General features: G+C 39.9%; 1 non-coding gene across 1 annotated transcript; it reads right to left on the bottom strand.

The window, feature by feature from the left end:
* Window positions 1-302: 302 nt before the first annotated feature.
* LOC147823307 (U6 spliceosomal RNA) lies at window positions 303-408 on the bottom strand. Its single transcript, XR_015444173.1, has one exon. It is a non-coding gene; the product is annotated as a U6 spliceosomal RNA (small nuclear RNA).
* Between the last annotated feature and the right edge of the window lie 18,986 nt (window positions 409-19,394).

Below are 19,394 nucleotides of genomic sequence, written 5' to 3'. Positions count from 1 at the left end.
GCAGATGCATGAGCACGGGAGGTCTTTTCATATTCTAGTGCCTTAAATTTATTTCTTCTTGTTCTGGAATTTTTATTGGAGAAGTCCTTTAGCTCCTTGGTGAGATTTATTCTTAGGTGGGCTTTTTTTTGAAGGTATTATGAATGGAATTGTTTTCCTGATTTCTTTCTCAGTGGGTTCCTTGTTGATATATGAAAAAATCTCAATTTTTGTATGTTGATTTTGTATCCTGCCACTTTTCAGAATTTATCAGAGCTAAAAATCTTGTGTTGGAGTTTTTAGGGTCTTTTAAGTAAAGGATCAAAGAATACAAATGTCTCATGAATTTGCATATCATTCCTGCTCAGTGTGCTATGTTAACCTTCTCTATTCCTCCAATTTTAGTATACATTCTGCCAAAGTAAGGATTATTTCCTTCTTTTTGAGGATGACTAGTACTCCATCATTCATATCTTCATAACCTGGTTCATACAAATAGTGCTGCAAACAACTTGGGCATGTCAATATCTATTTGATGCAATGATTTCATTTCCTTTGGATACATAGCATGTAATATAATTTTCAGTCATCTGGCAGATATATTTTTAATGAATTGAGGAAGCTCCATGTTTTCCATAAGAGCTGTACTAATTTACATTTTTCAACAGAAGTGTGTAAAATTTCCCGACATTCTAACCAGACTTATCTTTTGTCTTTCTGCTAAGACCCATTTTAACAGGTGTGAAGTAATATCTCATTGTGGTTTTAATTTGCATTTCTCTTATGATTGGTAGCAATGATCATTTTTTACATACCACTGGCCAATGGCTTGTCTTAGGTTGAGAAATACCTATTCAGGTCCTTTGCCAATTATTTGAGTTATTTGATTTCTTACCATTTAGTTGATTCCTTCTATTTTGGGGACATTAATCCCTTCTCAGATACATAGCATTCAAGTATATTCTCCCATTCTATAAGTTGTTTCTTTATTCTATTGTTTGTTTCCTCATTGTGCAGAAGCTTTTCCATTTGCTGTTAATCCCATTGGACTATTTTTTTTTGTTGTTACTTGTGCTTTTGGGTTCATATCCAAGAAACCATTGCACAGATCCATGTCTTGGACATTTCTCCATATTTTCTTGTAATAGTTTTACACTTTCAAGTCTTGTGCTTCAATCTTTAATTCACTTTGAGTTTACTTTCCATGTGGTGGGAAATGAGGGGCTCACTTCATTCTTCTGCGTGTGGATATCCAGTTGCGTGGTCCCAACACCATTTACCTAAAAGACTGTCCTGTCCCCATTGTGTTCCTCCAATTTTGTCAGAAATCAATAGCCTATAAGTGCATGGACTCTCTGTTCTGTTGCATGGATCTAAGTGTCAGTGTTTGTGTTAAACCATGCATATTGACTACTCTGGTATATTTTGAAGTTGGGTAGTGAGATGCCTCCAATGTTGTTTTGCTTAAGATTGCTTTCACTATTCGGGGTTTTTGAGGTTCTATATGAATATTAGGCTTTTTTTCTATTTGTTTCAGAAATGTCATTGGTGTTTTCATGAGGATTACATTGAATTGTAGACCATTTTGGGTAGAATAGATATTTTAATAGCGTTCCTTGAATCCATAAACATTGGATATTTTCCTTTTATTTGTCCTTTTTTCCATTTCTTTTATCAATGTTTTATAGATATGGTGTATGGGATTTTTACTTCCTTAGTTGAGATTATTCCTACACATTTAATTATTAATTTTAATGATTTAATTTTTTTAACAGGGTTGTTTGTATGATTTCTTTTTTTCAGATAGTTTGTTGTGAGTGTATAGAAAGCTACTGACTTTTGGATGACTTTATATTTTTCCATTTTTATGAATATGTTCATTATTTCTAACAGTTTTTAAATTTTTGGTGGAGTCCTTGGAATTTTTTGTCTATAAGGTCATGTTATCTGCAAACAAGGATAGTTGAACTCCTTCCATTCCAATGTCAGTGGCTTTTATTCCTTTTTTTCCCCCTAATTTCTCTGGCAGGACTCCCAGTACTGTATTGAGTAGCAGTGGTGAGAATGGACATCTTTGTGCTATTCCTGATTTCAGAAGAACCATTGCTGTCTTTTTCTCATGGACTAGTGTCAGATATGGGTTGGTCACCTGTGGCCTTTCTGTATTGAGGTACATTTCATCTATACAAAATTTGGTATGAGTTTTTCTTCTTTTTAATCATGATGGATTGTTGGATTTTGTCAAATGGTTTCTCTGTATCTGTCAAGATGATCTCTTTTTTTGGTCATTCCTTCTGTTGGTTGCTGTGTCAGATTTATAAGTTGAACCTTTTATAAATGTTGAAACTTCCCAGTGTCTCTGGCATGAATCTCCCTTTACATTGATGAATCATTTATTCAGTGTGCTCTTGTGATCAGTATTCTTGGATTTTCTCAAAGGTTTTTGATTCAGCGTTGTCAGATATATTGGTTTATAATTATATCAAGAAGCCTTTCTAGCCAGAGCACCCTTGCCTTTCCAGTTGACCTTTCCACTCAACAAAGAAGCCCTGACAAAGAAACACTTTTCCCATGTGTTCTCACTAAGGGTCGTCAGTGCCACCCTCTCCCTCCTCAGTGGCATCCTGTGCTTTGGGGGAGAAAGCTTCACAAAGACTGAGTAAACGGTGCTTCTGATGGGCCCAAAGGCTCACAGGAAAGCTTGAAGGCTAGAGCATGTGGGAAGGTCATCCAGCAGGTTGCCTGAGGAAATCACCAGCTACACAGTACACTGGGCTGATCATGTCCTCATGGAAAATAACCACATGCCTTTGGTTTCTCAGGATGTATCTCAAGCTCCTGGCCTCCTCTCTTCCCTCAGTGCATTTCTTCTTTGAAGGGTTTCACTTCTTGAAGTCTTCAGGCCAACACCTCCTACTCATGTGATGCCAGAATCCAGAGCAGGAAGTGATGGTATAATGCTAGCTCACATCAATGATCATGACCAAGTCCAGGTTGGCCACAAGTGTGGAAATAGGCTCCCACATGCACACAGGAGAATGCCCCCTCTCAGAAGTTGTGGATCTGTCAAATGTGATCCTTGTGTAATCACAGCAGGGTCTCTCAACCTTGGGCTGCAGTTACTTTGGGATAGGTCCGCTTAGGCACAGGGAGGCTGTGCTATGCATTAAGGATGTTGAGTTGCATCCGCAGTGTCTACCCACTAGAAGCCAGTAATGGCATTACTTTTTCCCCAACAGCAAAACCCCGAAATGTCCAGACATTGCTAAATGTCCTCTGAATGGCAACATGGCTTCTTGCTGTGAACCACGGTTTGGATGAAGCCCTTGACTTAAGACAGTGGGATTTAGGGTGTATTGAGAGCATTTTGAGGGAAATTGTTAATCAAGGAACCTGCACAATGTCTTCCAAGTTCCATCACCCCATCCACCAGAACCTCAGAGGCCCTGGGTTGTCAGCTATCTCCTGCCATGTCTCAACCTGAGCCCCAGCCCTGCCCCACTCGTGCCAGGCCTTCCTTACTGTTGTCCAGGGAAAAATGAGGCCTTGAGGAGAGGAGTTTCCTGAGTACCCAGCCAGAGAGCTGAGAGCCACCATATTAAGGGAGTGAACTGAGGCTGCAGATGCACAATCCACACAACGACTCTCTTCAGGTTTCCCTCAGATCCAAACCCCAGACTTGGGGCACTGAGACCCTACAGGGAGGACACACAATGGTAGGGGATGCAGAACTGAGCTTCCTCTCCTCTTTCCACCCCTCCAGCCCCAGCCGCACATAGGTCCCTGCAATAGAAACTGGGGCCACAGTCACAGAGCACCAGATGGTAGATCAGTTCTCCCACAGCCTGCACTGGGGTGGTCCTACTCACCAGTCACAGTGTCCCTCTTTTTGTAAACCTGAACTGGCCTTTTATTGGCCAGCCGACCAAGACCCCGCTCCTCAGCGGAATCTGCCAAATCCCTTGTCATCCGATCATGGTCCTTCCCTGCCCTTCAGCTCCCCACAGGCCCTGCTCACCTATCCACCCTGCAGCCATCCCTCAATGACATGCCAATTGCCACACCCAGCTGCTTCTGCTTCCGTGCTGTCTTTCTCTTTCCCTCTGTCACTGGTGTATCCTCAGAGACACAGTATGCACGTCACCTCCCCAAAGTCTCCCAGTACTACAAAATCCAAATCATTCACTTCACAACTTCCACCTCACAGCATTGTCCTTCGTCAGTAGTGAAGGTAACACGCTATATTTCTCAGGTACACTCACCCACACTAGCTAACAGTTTTGGCCATAGAGCGGTTACTCAAGGAATATTATTTAAGACTAATTTCGGTCAATTTGTGTGAAGTTTCTATAATAGCCAGATACCACAATAAAGCTCACTGTGCCCTGTGTAGTGGTGCACATTTGTAATCCCAGCTGTTTTTGAAGCTGAGGCACAAGGATCGCTAAGTTCAAGGCCAGCCTTGGCAATTTAATTAGAACCTGTCTCAAAATCAAAAGGGATGGGGATGTACTTCAGTGGGTTCCAGCCCTGGTTTCAAAGAATTTTTACTAAGAATGGAACACAAGGCCTTCTCCTGGAGCTAGAACCCTAGCCTTTTAAAAAGTGTTCTACTTTGAGACAGGTTCTCACTAAGTTATTAAATTGTCCAGGCTGAACTGGAACTTGCGGTCGCCTTGCCTCAGCTCCCACAGCGCTGAGATTACAGGCCTAAGCCACCAAAATGGCTGAAAACTTTTAACCAATCAATAAGATGACAAATAACTTCAACAGAGAAACTGGAATAATACAAGAGCAGGTGGGTCACATTAAATCACAATGGCGAAGGATGTGGAAAGAAGCTACACATGTCACATCAGAGAAACATGGCATAAATGAAGAAGGAGTAGAAATGCACACCCATGAGACTGCAGAATGGATGCCTTGCTTCCCTAACTTGTGTGGATGTACATAGGCAGCCCTCGGGGAGCTCCAAATACTGATGCCTGGGCCTGAGGCTCTCAACCTTAGTGCTACTAACATGGCAGCCTGAATAATTCTTGGAGAGGCTGTTCTTTGCACCATGGGATATTTAGCAGTTTTCCTGGTCTCTACCCGCTAAGTGCTTATCATAAGCTACCCAGTCTCTTATAATTTAAAATATATGGGAGAAAAAAGCATCTAATATATTACTGATATTCTTTCAGAAGTGATAACTCTTCAGAAGTTAGAGGAGGAGGAAAGGAAACAAGTTCTTCTAAGTTTATTTTGACTTAAACACTAAAGTTAAGTCACTGGGACCATAGAACAGTTTGAAAATTTTATGATAGAATGTAGGATTGAGTCATAGACTTTATACATGAGGGAAGCATATTTCAAAAGTTACCAAAGCAAGAGAAAGTTTTCTTTCTGGCCCAGGACACTGCAAGGGTCTATGCATCAGGGGTGACAGAACACTCTCAAAATGGAATTCTCCCACCTTCATCAGTTAAAGCCAATGAAAGACAATGGAGACAAAGTCAAAAGAAACCAAGATGATGTGGCTGGGTATGCAGAGAACCTGAGAGTGGGCAAGGCTGTGTGAAAAGATGGAAAGAGAATACAGAACCCAGCAGGAACCGGACTGTTTACCAGAGCCTATGTACAGTAGTCAGAAGCTATAACCTGAATTGTCCAAAAGCTGCCAAGGACAACTCAAAATGACCTTTTCAGTTGATTTGGAACAAATGACACAAGCTTGCAATTGGGCTTGTTACTTGAGTCTGAAGGCATAATATTAAGAAGCAACAAATAGAAAGCTTCGTTTTTTCTACAAAAGAGGAAGAGATGTTCACAGAAAATGAGTAAAATGAACAGACTGAAGAGAGGATGGACTGGGGCCATTGCAGCTGCACATGCAAATTGCCAAGAGGTTTCCAGAATGCCCATGCCTAGACCCACCTTGAACTAGTGAACCCTAAATCTCTAGCGGTAGGGTCTGGCATCATCTTTGCCTCAAAGTTCTTCCAGGTGATTCCCACGGGCAGCAAATGTCCAGCTGACCAAATGAGCTAAAGACTTGGCGAGAAAACATCTCATTTTTTTCTTCTGCTTTTTCTTTGTTTTATATAAGAAATTGTTCTCTTTCAAATTAAATACAATATAAAAGTAAAATATTACAGAAAATACATGAGGTTCTGGGTTTTTTTTAAAAGATAAACAAAATCTACAACCTTTAAGTAGACTAGCAGAGAAAAAAGAGGACTCAAAATCAGAAAATAAAAAAGAAAACATTACAACGAATAAAACAAATACAAAGGATCAGAAGTGACTTGTATGTATAAACAACTATGCACCCACAAATTGGATATCTGGGTGGAAGGGATAAATTTCTAACACATACAATCTGCCATGGTTAGGTCAAGAGAAAATTGAAAACCTGAACAGATCAGTAAAGGGTAAAGATGTTGAATCAATAATTAAGCAGCCTCCCAGCAAAGCAAACTCCAGGAACTCATCGATTCACTACTGAATTCCAGCCAAGAAAAACCTAGTACCAATCATTCTAAAACTCTTCCAAAATTTAGAAAAGGTGAGAATATCCAATCTCTTTCACAAGGTCAGCATTATTCTGATATCAAAGCCAAACAAGGGCATTACCATAAAAGAAATATAGGCCAATATCCCTGATGAACATGGAAGCAAAAATCCTCAGTAAAATTGATTTCAAGAGCACATTAAAAGAATCATTCACCATGATCAAGTGGGATTCATCCCAGAGACACTAGGATGGCTCAATGTCGATAAGGGGTTCAACTTATAAATCTGATAGAGCACACCAACAGAATGAATGTCAAAAAGTATAATCATCTCAACAGATTCAGAGAAAGCATTTGAAAAAATCCAACAGTCCTTCATGATTTAAAAAAACACTCACACCAAATTTTGCATAAAGGAAATAAATGTACTTCAATATAGAAAGGCCACATGTGACCAGCCCACATCTGACACCAGTCCATGAGAAAAAGATAGCATTTCCTCTAGAGTCAAGAACAGCACAAAGATGTCCATTCTCACCGCTGCTATTCAATACACTACTGGAAATCCTGCCAGAGAAATTAGGTTAAAAAAGGAACAGAAGCCACTATCACCACTCCTGTTCAACATAGTGCCCCAAACATTAGCTAGAGCAATCAGGCAAGAGAAAGTAATAAAAGGACACACATAGGGAATGAAGAAGTCAAATTATCATTAGTTGGAGATGACATGATCCTTTACACAGAAGGCCCCAAAAATTTCACCAAGTGACTCCTTGAATTAATAACCAAATTCAGCAATGTAATGGACATGGAATCAACACATAAAAATCAATAATGAACCTACTAAGAAAGAAATTAGGAAAATAATACTATTTGTGATAGCATTAGGAAAAATTAAATACTTAGGAATTAACCTAACAAAAGGAAGCGAAAGACTTGTAAAATGGAAACTATAGTACTCTGAAAAAAGAAAACAAAGAAGTTATTAGAAGTTGAAAAGCTATCCCCTGTTCCTGGATTGGCAAAACTAATATTGTCAAATGGCCATACTTGAAAAACTATTATAGAGATTTAACACAGTTCCTATCAATATACCAACAGCATTCCTCACAGAATTAGAAAAAAATCCTAAAATTCAGATGGAAATTGAAGAAACCCAGAATAGCATAAGCAATCCAGGTAACAAGAGCAAAGCAGGAGGCATCACAATTCCACATTTCAAGTTATATTACAAAGTTACATTTGTAAAAACAGCATGGTATTGGCATAAAAACAGACATGTGAATCAAAAGAACAGAACAGGTGATGCAGAAACAACCCCAGGTACATTTGGTCATCTGATCCTTGACAAAGTGGCTGAAAACATATCTGAAGGAAGGACAGCCTCTTCAGCAAATGGTGCTGGGAAAACTAGATATCCACATGGAGAAGATTGAATCTAGACCCATGTCTCTCACCATATACTAAATTAAAATAAAAATGAATCAAAGATCTAAATACTGAAACTGAAACATTTAGCTGGGCATGGTGTCTCACGCCTGTAATCCCGGCACTTGGGAGGCTGAGGCAGGAAGATTACCGTGAGTTTGAGGCCAGCCTAGCCAACATAGTGAGTTTAAGGCCAGCCTGAACTACAAAGCAAGACTCTGTCTCAAAAAGAGAGACCACCCCCCAAAAACAAACACAAAAACACTTAACCTGCTGGAAGAATATTTGTGAAGACATAGGCATAAGCATGAACTTTCTGAACAGGACCCCTACTACACAAGAAATAATGTCAAGAATCAACAAATGGGATTATATCAAATTTGAAAGCATCTGCACAGCAAAGGAAACTACCAACAGAATGAAGAGACAACCTATAGAATGAGAAAAAATTTTTGCCATCTACATCCCGGGAAGAAGACTAATATCTAGACTATATAAAGAACTCAAAAATAATAGATCCCCTCAAAAAAAAAGCTCCAAATCAAAAAATGGGCAACTTAAATGAATAGACACTTCTTAGAAGTACAAATAGCCAAACAATAAATTAAAAATATTTTCAACATCTCTCCCCATTAAAGAAATGCAAATTAGGATTTTTGTTACTTTGAGCACATTAAGTTTTTTCTGTTTTTTTCCCCCTTTTTGACTTTTATTGTACATGTTTGCAGTATATAATGATTATACTTATTGTAGGGAGTTGGTACATATCCATAACACATTTTAATTCTTTTGTCTCCCTAGAAATTAAGTTCTTTATTGTTGCTCTAAACATGGTTTGTTTAGGTGAATATTTCTTGTGATTCAGAGAAGACTGTGTGCTATGTAGTTATTTGATTAAACTATTATGCAATACTGAGTAAATCCTCTTGAAGAATGATGTTGTTAATTTTAACTGTTCCATTATAATTTTTTCTGCTTTCTTCAGCTATCAATTACTGATGGAGTTTTAAAATTTTCAGAAATGAAATGAGTCAATGATTTTTCTCTTCACAGTCATGTTTTTCATCTAGTTTGATCCTCTATTTAGTGGAATATGTATCAAGTACTATTCTTTTTAGAGAACTGCCTTTTTTATCATTATCTGATCACTGTGATCATTATTTATCTTGAGGTACAAATTGAATAATATCAAATTAATATAGCTTCTGCAGATTTTGTTGAAAAAATGCAAATCAGCCAGGCATGGTAGTGCATCCCTGTAATCCCAGCACTCAAGAAGCTGAGGCAGGAGGATTGCCATGAGTTTGAGGCCAGCATGAATTACATAGTGAATTCGAGACCATCTTGAACTATGTAGTGAAATCCTGTCTCAAAGAATAAAAAAAATGGGACTGGGGATTTAGCTCAGTGGTTCTGCTGCCTGCCTGGCAAACGCAAGGTCCCAAGTTCGATCCCCGGTACCCAAAAAAACAAAAAACAAAACAAACAAAAGGAAATAAAAAGGAAAAGAAATGTAAATTAAACAACTCTGGGATTCCATTTTACTCCAGAAAGAATGGCCATAATCAAGAAATCAAATACTAACAAATGCTGGAAAGGCTAAGGGGAAAAATAAACCCTCCTACATTGTTGGTGGGAATGTAAATTAGCACAACCACTATGAAAATCAGTATGGAGATACTTCAAAATACTAAAAAAAATAGAAATTCCATTTGACCCAGTTATTCCCTTGTATGTACAATATCTTCCCAAAAGAGTTAAAGTCATCATGTTACAGTGATAGGTCCATAACCATGTTTATAGCAGCACAACTCATAATAAATAACTAAGTATTGGAAGCAGCCCATGTGTCCATAAACAGATGAACAAAAAAAGAAAATGTGGTATTTACACACAGTGGAATACTACTCTGCCATAAAAAATATACATTTGAGGCATTTGTAGGAAAATTGATGTACCTTGTGACCACATTGTTAACTGAAATAAGTCAGACACACAAGCTTAGATCCACGATTTCTCTTATATGAGAAACACAAAGTATAAATAAGTTAAAAAGAAAAATAAAAGATAGACTCTAGGAAACAGAGGAATAGATTTTTGCAAATGGGAAGAGGACCAAGAAATGGAGGGAAGGAGGAGGGAGAGGAGGGAGGGGGATGTGTTCTGTCCATGTACCAACCTCGCATTATGAATGTCATCATTATGTACTGCAAACATGGACTAATAAAAATAAAACATTTTTTAGTTAGGTGACCTTTGCCCAATAAGGAAAAAATAAAAATTCACAAATTTTACTGGATAATACTTTAAAATCCCTGCATGGCAAAACAACAACAAACAAAACATAACCATAAACAAGAAATTACAAAGAAAAACAGAAATATATTTTCAGCTACATGACAAAGGGATGATTTACTAATTTATGCAGAGCTCAAAATCAAATGTTATAAAATAAAAGAAAGGAAAAAAACCCAATGGAGAAAAGGTGAAATACTTAACAGGGTTCAAGGAACCATAAATTAACAATCTTAGCTGTGTATGACAATGGATGCCTGTAATTCCGGTCCTCCAGGAAGCTGAGCCAGGAGGATTGCCAGTTCAAGGCCAGCCTGGGCAACTTAATGAGACCCTGTCTCCAAATAAAAAAGAAAAACCACCAGGGGAGTAGCTCAGTGTGAAGTCCATGGGACTGAATACATTTTTTTTAAACCAACCTTACTAACAATAAAAGAAATGCAAACAAAAAAACCCATATAAGATATTTTATCTTGCAAAATGGCAAGAATTAAATGAAAATGTTGAAGGATACCTTGTACTGCTGAGTGTGGGGGATTGAAAAATGATTACTAACACATTTTGGAGAAGTCCAAAGTGAGGTGACTTTCTGGACAATCTGGCAAATCTGTGAAATTTCAAAATATGTGCAGCCACTGAGAAATAAATTGTTTGAAATTTATATTATACTCGTATTTATAAAATTTCACCAAGATTATTATTTGTAAACATTTTTATGATGTAAAGAAGATGAAGAGGAGGATGAAAAAAAGTTAAACCAACCAAGATATCTGAACATGGTCAAGCTACTAGCTATTTGAAGTAAACGAAAGCTTGATTATGTGTAAACAAAGCAAGAACCAAGTACTGTATCAGAGCCAAGTCCAAGATTAGCACTCAAATAGCAGAGAAGCTGACTTTATACTGAAAGAGCTGCAGCTGCATGAACTTCATGTTTCTCCTACTCAGAATCTCAAGTCAATGGCAAATTAAAATTGTAGGTTATTGCGCTTTCTTTTTACGTTTATGCATCCTCTACATTTTATTTAATGATTATGTTTTATTTTTGGTAATAAAGTCATAAATAGTATCTTCATCAGTATGTAAAGAACACAGGAGTTTTCCACATGTCCACAAGATGGCAGCAAAAGCACATGCAGTACGGAGGCAGTAAAGCCGGTTTCAGAATATTGGGTCTGAAATTGAGAGCGGCTGTTAATGGCTCAGTTGCTTTTGGACATAGTACTTGCACAAATTATTCATTGGATTGTTATTGTTTCTGATAAAATAAGCATATATTCATTGTAATCTCTATGTAGGAGAAAAATACAAGTCACCTACTGTGGCAATACTCATTTGGACAATGTTGACAATCTGGCATTGATCTTCGTGCTTATAGATGGGAAGCTACACATTTTTAGAACAAAATATACCTCACATACAACTGTTTTCTAATCTACCCTTTCACATCAAATGCACCTGGAGTCTTTCCCCTTAATGCTTTGATACGATGTGATTTTTAAAAGTGGTGCAAGGTGATCATCCTGTGGCTCATTGAGAGTTGTTTGGCTGATTGAAGTTAGTAATTTAGGCTGTTTGTCTTCAAATTAACAAAAAAATTCCCATATGCAAAATTTTCTGAGAAAATATTTCAATCACCCGACTAATCACCGTCCAAATTTGATACCCGTTAATTTTTTTCCATCTTTGATTCAGATGTGTGTGTAGTAGTAGTAGTAGTAGTTGTAGTGGGGATTGAACCTGGCACCTTCAGACTGAGCTACGTCTCCAGTCCTCTATTTTTTATTTTGAGACAGGGTCTCACTAAGTCATTAGGTTGCCCAGGCTGGTCTTGAAATTGCCCATCTCTCAGCTGCCTGATTTGCTGAGATGAAGAATTTTTAATCTGCAAGTATTATGCATCCTTCCTAGCCTTGATCCCAGACTTTACAAAAAGTAGGTTCCATAAGAACACAGTACTGTGTTGTTCTGAACTTTTTAATTCTACACATAAATATAATGACAACGACGTGTCTTTACTTGGCTTAACATTATGATTGGATATTTAGCCGTGTGGGTATATAGAACTAGCTAATTTTAAATGATCTAAGACCTAATTTATCAATATAATATAATTTATAACACGATCTATTGATAACCCGGTTTCCAATCACTGGGAATCAGTGCTCTTGTGACGAGGTAGTTGCGCATGACCTCCTCTAGGCGGCGCGAGGAGACAAGAATTGAAGTACCCACCTTGTCCTGAGCCATTCCTAGAAGAGGCAGGGCAGATTGACAAGGAGCCTGGCCCGTCTCCTGGATGCAGCCCCGTGGCACTCCCCAGCTGCTCCCATTTACACCGAGCCAGCAGGGAATGAGCGCCCCATTCCCTCAGGTCCTTGCCACAGCTGTGTGCTATGAGACACGGCTGTGAACATCTATAAGGTTGAGCACTGTGAAAACTGGTCATGCACTTGCAGGAGATTGTATCTAGACCTGTATCTCTCACCATGGACTAAAATAAAATCAAAATGGATCCAAGATCTAAATATTAAAGCAGAAACAATCTGCTGGAAGATAAAATAGGCAAAACGCTTGGAATCATAGGCATAGTCAAGGACTTTCCAAACAGAACCCCAATTGCACAAGAAATAACATCAAGAATCAACATATGGGATCATGCCAAATTAAAAAGGCATCTGCACAGCACAAGAAGCAACCAACAGAGTGGAAACACAACCCGCAGTTTGGGAAACACTTTTCCAGCTACTCCTCAGACAAAGGACTAATATCTAGAATATATAAAGAACTCATAACATTAGGCCCTCTGAAATAGAAGAGCCAATCAAAAAATAAGCAGCTGAAATAGACACTTCTCACAAGAAGAAGTACAAATGGCCAATAAATACATGAAAAAATGTCCAATATCTCAGGTCATTACAGAAACGCAAATTAAAACAACACTATGAATTCGCCTTACTCCAGAGAGAATAGCTACCATCAAGCCATCAAATACTAGATGTTGGCGGGGCAGCGAGGAAACCTTCTGAATTGTGGTGGGAATGTGCACTAGTACAATCACCATGGCAATCAGCACGGAGTTTCTTTACAATCTATAAATAGAAAATCCATTCAACCCAGTAATTTTCCCTTTTAGGCGTCATCCTGGAAGAGTTAAAAACATGATATCAATGATGCATGCATACCCATGGTTATTGCAGCACAACTCACAACAGATAAATCTTGGAAGTGGCCTATATGTCCATCAAAGATGAATGGATAAAGAAAATGTGGTACTTATACATAATGGAGTACCATTCTGTTATAAAGAATGATAAATTTGAGTCATTTGTAGAAAAATCGTTCCACCTTGAGACCATAATGTTAAGTGAAATGCATCAGACACACAAGCTTAAATATTGCATGGCTTCCCTTACATGAGAAACTCAAAGTATGAATAATTTAAAGAGCAAAATAAAAGGTAGATAATAGGAAACAGGGAGATTGATCTTTTACAAAAGGGAAGGGAACCCTAGAGATGGAAGGAAGGGGGTATTGTGGGGAGGAGAAGGGGACATAAAAAGAACTACTATGAGTTATGTACATGTATAAATTCCCCATGATGAATACAGTCATTAGGTACTGCAAACATGTACTGAAAAAGATTTTAAATATTTTAGTTGATTGAAGTAAATCTCTCTTTGTCTCCTGGCTTTCTTTTTCCTTTGCAGTCCTGGGGATAGAACCCAAGGGCTTGTTGTCCCTGCTGGGCTCACAGTCCACCACTGAGTTCCACACAGCCCCTATTGTCTGCTTTACAGGGGTTTGTCACGTTTTCCTATATTCTTGCTGTAAACCGAGTCTCTACGGGAAGCGCGTGGCCAGCGGAAGCCACGTGATTTCAGGGGAGCTTAATCCCTGGGCCTGCATTTGAAAGACTTGATTGAGCAGGCTGGGTGCAGCCCAGAGGCAGTTGGGAACCAGGCTGGGGTCTGTGATCTGTGCTCTGTGCCTCCAGTGCAAAGCAGCGAGGGAAGTGTTGGGGGCGACTCTCCCTGGATACCCACACTCCCACTCTGTCTGGGTGTTCAGAGCTAAGGGCGCTGGCCGGCTGTGTTCCCACTGATTGCACAGCCAGCAGCGTGGGGAGCTAGAGACAGTGGCCTCCTGAAGAGGGGGAACATCTCTCCCCGGGGCATGCAAGGTCCTGGAGCCTACTCCTTCCTCTCCCAGAGCCTCAGGCTCCCCTCCCAGGGTGACAGACACAGAGTCTGTCCCCTCAGCCCTCCAGGGGGTTAGGAGCATTCCAAGCAGAAAGTCTGTTCCCGGAGGGGAGAATGAGCGGGTTACTAGCAGCCTGAGGCGTGCTCCCTGTCCTAAGTCAGAGATCCTGTCTTGTGCTGCATTCCAGACAGATGCGGGCGAGCACCTGTCTCCGCCCCACCCCCCACCCCCCGCCCCGCCAAGGCCTGTGGCAATCGGGATACAGGACATCAACCCAGGAGAATGGGAAGGAGCCCGCATCTGTGACCCGGGCTCTGGGTCTTGGGTCAGGATGTGCACCTGGGTGTGGGACAGGCTCCCTCCTTAGCTGGCGGAGGGTCCGCTGCAGCCCTCCACAGTTCCTGGCCGCACAGGAATGAGCAAAGCCTGGGAAGTGAACTGTGCTAACAGGAGCTGGGCTGTGGTGCAGGGGTGCGCCCGCTCCAGCTCATGTGATGAGGCCAGCAACACTCTGCTAGCAAAGAGAGTGGCAGGCGGGGTGGGGGAGAAGGGAGTGGGGAGATGCAGGCACAGGTTTCCATTATACCAGGTGAGTGATGACTCAGGCCTGGAGGTCTAATGTACAGCACGGTGACTTACAGGTAACCGTGCCATGCTATGTACTGGAAATGTGCTGAGCACTCTCACCACAGAGAAAGGAAAGGATCTATAGGAAGCGATCAGCATTCCATTAGCTTGACTGCTTATTTTACAATGTATACATTTATCAAACTATCAAGTTGGACACCTTATATATATATATATATATATATATATATATACAATGACATTTTTTGCAAATTTTAAAAATCTTTCTTCACGTCTTTTTTTATTGGCATTTATTTATTTATTTATTTGGGTACCGGGGAATCGAACTCAGGTCCTTGCGCATGCGCAGCAGGCTGCGAAACCACTGCGCTAAATCCCCGGCCCTGCATTTATATTTTTGACCACAGACAGCTGATTTAGTGGAGTAGTGAACTAGATGTTTGTAAAAGAGCAAATAGAGGCTGAAGTAAACATTTCTGATCTGTGGGCCCTTCCTTTTCAAAGATTGGGGCTCTATCTTGTGTCCGCTCTGTCACCTCAGGTTATGGTGCTTCCTTATCTGGGTGGCAGCTAAGGGAAAGAGAGACTGTGGGAGTATTACTACTGGGCTCCATTGGCTACTTGGGTCTGTAGCCACCCCTATCTACAAATGAGGCTACTAAAATTATTCAAGGGACAACTCCAGCCCTGACACAAGATCTAGACCAATTTTTCTCCTGGGTGGCTATTTATTAAGTTGATTTTTTTTTCTTTTTGGTACCAGGGATTGAACTCAGGACCTTGTGCTTGCGAGGCAGGCAGCGGAACCACTGAGCTAAATCCCTTACCCAAGTGGCTATTTATTGAATAGTTCTATTTTCTACATGCATTGGTACCACTGCTTGACTATATCCTAATTTTTTAAACCATGTACTAATTGCAGTCCATTTTCCCATTGTCTCTGCTTAATAATGTCTCAGTAACACACTTTTAAATTCTGGTAGCTTTAAAGTATATTTTCATATCTATAGAGTATTCCTTCCTTGGCTTTCTCTTCTTTCTTGACAGTTTTCTGACTTTTTAAATTCCTTCTTTTTCCATATAATTTGAAGATTGCTTATCTGTTGTGATAAATATGCTAGTATCACATTGGAGATTTTGTAAAATGTGCGAGTTAATTTGGGGAGCCCTGTCAAGTGCTTCCATGTCTTTGCAATTTCCTTTCACTCTTGCAATAGTGTTTTAAGTTTTAAAAAATTATTGAAATTTGACCTATTCTTAGCTTTTTTATGTGCCATTTTCTCTGGGTATAGAATTTTAAATGATAGGCTTCTCAGCTGATGGAAAATACTATTTCATAATTTTCCCAGTTGTCTTTTTTGTTTCTGTCACTTGTATGATCCCTATTGTCAAACTACTGCATTAATATTTCCTGGTAGGTGATTCTTTTCTCTCTGTTGCTTTTACAGTTTTCTCTTAACCTTTGTGTTCTGAAGTTTTAATATTACATGTACAGGTATGGATTTGTTTTTTATTTATCCACTCCAAGAAATCATGTCTTTCAACGCCACAGCATTCTCAGTTGCTGCTATCTTTTTTTTTTTCTTTGTGCCAGGGTTCGAACTTGGGTCCTTGCACTTGCGAGGCAGGCGGTGGAACCACTGAGCTAAATTCCTGGCCCTCAGCTGCTATCTTTTATTTATTTATTTATTTATTTATTTATTTTGGCTGCTATCTTTTTAATATGGCCAATTCCACATTCTCTCTGTTCTCTCCTTTGGAACGCACTAGGCATGTGGTGGGACTTTTCATTATCCTTTACGTGCCTTAGACTTTCCTTTTTTCCACTTTTTAATCCCTCTGGGTACATTCATGGTAATTGTCTCAAATCTCTTCTTCCAGTTCGCAAGTGTTCTCTCTTTGGATCTTTAACCCACCCATTGAGTTTATTTCAATAACATACTTTTCCTCCTAGAAGCTCTCTTTTGTCCTTCTGGAATTTCTCACTATATTTTGTTGTGGTACGCTGTTGCTTTAGTTTATTATAGTTTCTGTTCCTTTTTTTTTCAGTACTGGGAATAGAACCCAGGACCTTCACACTGAGGTACAGCCCTAGTCCTTTTTTTTTTTTTTAAACTTCCAAACAGGGTCTCTAAGTCACTAACTTTCCCAGGCTAGGCTTTAACTTGTGAATGGCCTACCTCAGCCTCCCAGAGTGCTGAGATCACAGGTGTGCGCCACCACGCCCAGCTTCTGTCTTTTTCTATTTGTAAATAATGGAAGCCATTTGTTTGGTGGCCTGCTTCAAAAGGTTTTTCTCTCCTAATTTCTCAGGCTTCTAATCTTCAGGGATGTTGGGTCTTAGCTCTCCTTCCCTGTAGCCGCCAATCATTTCTCCATGTTAGCAGGAGAATTCTTCTTGGGGGAACCTGTACACCCTGAGTCATGGAAGAACCCTGTGGGGTAGATTGGTTTTGTTTCTTCAGATACATTGTTGGCTGGACTGGGGCCAGTTTGTCTTCTAATTTCTCACCTTGGGATTTCCCTGCCCCAAGGATAGTGCCCATTCTCACTCCACAACTGTGTAGCACAGGCAGGAGATTGTTTTCTCTTAGCATTGTTTCCAGCTCCCTCCCTGGGAGTGTCCACAAGAAACAAGCTTCCTGCTTTTTGCCTTGGAGGATGAGAAGTAAACTTGTACATAATGGAGGTAGCCGGCCCAAATCCTAGCTTGGGGGAGGGGTCAACATAATTTTTTTTATTTCTAAACTGGTATTAAAACCTCAGCTCCTAACAGGGATTGCCTATGATCCAGGAAAGTGATCTGTCTTTCTAGTATCTGTGTACTTAATATTTGCATTATATTTTACACAGCATGTCTATGGGTTTGGAGAAATATGGGAAGCATGGGATGCATTACCTCAATCTGCCCAATTGCCAAACCTGGAAGTTGAAGTCTGTTTCCAATTTTTCAGTACTGTAAATAATGCTATGATGAATATCCTTGACCATTAATCTGTATGCACATCTTTGGTTATTTTCTTTGGATAAATGCCTAGAAATGGTCAAAGAGTATGAACATTTTTAAGGTGTTTGATGCATATGTACACATCTCAGTGCTCCATTGCCAACCCCAAAGAATGCATCACTTTCCATTCCCTGACAATTCCTGTTTTCCTGTGCCCTTGCCAACATTTGGGAGCTTTAAAAAAATCATCATTTAGTTAGCTTTAAAAATATATAATGTTAAAACAATATCTTTTCACACTTCTGACTGCATAGAAAGAAGTCAAAAGCAGAATAAAATTTTGTGACATGTAAAAATCATGTGAAATTCAAATTTCTTCACTAACAAAGACAGTTTTATTGGAGCCCAGCCATACCTACTTGTGTACATATTAGCTACGGCTGTTTTCCAACTGCAATGGCAGAAATCAGTAGTTGCCATGGAGACCCATGGCCTATGTAGAAGAGTTACTATCTGATCATTTCCAGAGAAAGTTAGCCAGCCCATAGTTTGGATGAAGGAAGCCCATCCACAAATACAATGGAATCCAAACCATCACTGAGACCAAATGAACTAATTATACACTGCAACATAAATGAACCCCATGACATAAAGTTGAAGAAAAATGTAGCTAGATACAAAAAAAAGAAGAAGAAAGAAAGAGAGAGAGAGAGAGAGAGAGAGAGAGAGAGAGAGAGAGAGAGAGAGAGAGAGAGAGAGAGAGAGACAGGCAGTATGCTTCCTGTGGCTGTAGGTGCAGGCAGGAGTAACCTGTGTTGACAGAGATCAGGGGGGTGGTGATCCTTGGAGGAACAGGATAGTGACTAGAAGAGGCCAGGAGTAAGTCCCAAAGCATTCTTTTCAGGAAGAGAGGAAACAAACTCTGCCTCTTCCTAAGAGGAAAAGCGTGTGTGGCCCTCTTCAGTTATCCCAGGACTTTCTCAAGGGTGAATGTTGAGGTTCCTGGAACTTGCTCCACTTCCTAAAGTCCCTGGAGTGCAAGGGCCTGGGCAGATAATGAAGATACTGCCTGCCCCCTTCTGTATTATGGGGCAAGTTCTGCCAGACCATAACTGTAACATGTTTGTGTTCCCATCACCCAAGTGTCACTTGCATTGACTCAATAGCAAATACACATTCATTTTAATAATTTGCAGAGACAATTTACAGAATCAATTGAATTGAAAATTGTCAGCTCTTCTTTAAAATAAGTAAATGCTACTGTAGACTGTATGGAGCAGGCAACTCAAATAGAGCAGCATGGAGACAATGGTTACTGCTTTCTGAACTGTTGTCTAGACTGTTGCTTCTGAAACTTTAATGTGCATGGGGATAATCTGAGGATCTGGCTTAAAAGTAGGCTCTGATAGAGTGCAGTTGGGTTTGTCCGAGGCTCCCTGTTTCGGATGCAGAAGCCC

The sequence above is a fragment of the Heterocephalus glaber genome, unplaced genomic scaffold (genome assembly GCF_053883595.1).
Source record: "Heterocephalus glaber isolate CG9 unplaced genomic scaffold, H.glaber_assembly_v1.0 deba00001594, whole genome shotgun sequence".
Classification (NCBI taxonomy): domain Eukaryota; kingdom Metazoa; phylum Chordata; class Mammalia; order Rodentia; family Bathyergidae; genus Heterocephalus; species Heterocephalus glaber.
Note: the sequence above shows the minus strand (reverse complement) of the source record. Positions and strands in the feature narration are given on the sequence as shown.